A 1,194-nucleotide genomic window follows, 5' to 3' on the forward strand; every position below is an offset into this window, starting at 1 on the left:
ATGTTTACCTCCGCGTCTCTCCTATGAAAGGTACTCGTCGCTTCGGTATCAAAGGGAAGCTTGATCCTAGATACGTGGGACCTTTCAAGATTGTCAGCAAGAGAGGCGACCTCGCCTATCAACTCGAGCTTCCTTCAAACTTTGCAAATGTTCATGACGTGTTCCATGTCTCTCAGCTTCGAAAGTGCTTCAAGACTCCTGACCGCACCGTCAACTTCGAGGACATTGAGCTCCAAGAAGATCTCTCTTATCGTGAGCACCCAGTTGCTATTCTTGAAGAGACTGAACGCAAGACTCGCAACAAGTCAATCAAATTTCTTAAAGTCAAGTGGTCACACCATTCCGACCGTGAAGCTACCTGGGAACGCGAGGATCACCTCCGTTCTGAGTACCCGGCGTTCTTTTAGTCCTAGATCTCAGGACGAGATCTTTTCGTAGTGGTGGAGTGTTGTAACACCCCGGATGTAACTTTCCCTATTTGTACTCCAACTCTTGCCGTTTCCGACGTTAAGTTATATTTATTTCCTCGGGTTTGGGTTTTGTCTCCGTGTGTTGTTATTGTTGTCATGCATCTCATATCATGTCATCATGTGCATTGCATTTGCATACATGCTCGTCTCAGGCATTCGAGCATTTTTCCCGTTGTCCGTTTTGCATTCCGGCGCTTCGTTCTCCTTCGGTGGTCATTTCTAGCCTTCTTTCGTGTGTGGGGATTAAACATTTCTGGATTGGACCGAGACTTGCCAAGCGGCCTTGGTTTACTACCGCTAGACCACCTGTCAAGTTTCATATCATTTGGACTTCGTTTGATACTCCAACGGTTAACCGAGGGACCGAAAAGGCCTCGTGTGTGCTGCAGCCCAACATCCCTCCAATTTCGCCCAAAACCCACCTAACTCTGCTCCATCATCTAGAGCGTTCGATCACGATCACGTGGCCGAAAATTGCACCTCATTTGGACTCTCCTAGCTCCCTCTATGCCTATATATACACCCCCTCCAAATCCGGATCTTTCTCCCACCCGAAACCCTAAAAAAATCATCATCGTCGCCGCCGGACAGCTTCCCCCACTGACGGACGTGTCCATTGCACCTCGTCGCCGCCACGTGGCGCCTCCCTATTGGCCACCGCCCGTGCCCACTTCGCCGCACCGCGCGGGCCCGCTCTGCCCGTGGCCGGCCCCCGCGGCCCAGC

The sequence above is a fragment of the Triticum aestivum genome, chromosome 7A, assembly GCF_018294505.1.
Source record: "Triticum aestivum cultivar Chinese Spring chromosome 7A, IWGSC CS RefSeq v2.1, whole genome shotgun sequence".
Taxonomy (NCBI): Eukaryota; Viridiplantae; Streptophyta; class Magnoliopsida; order Poales; family Poaceae; genus Triticum; species Triticum aestivum.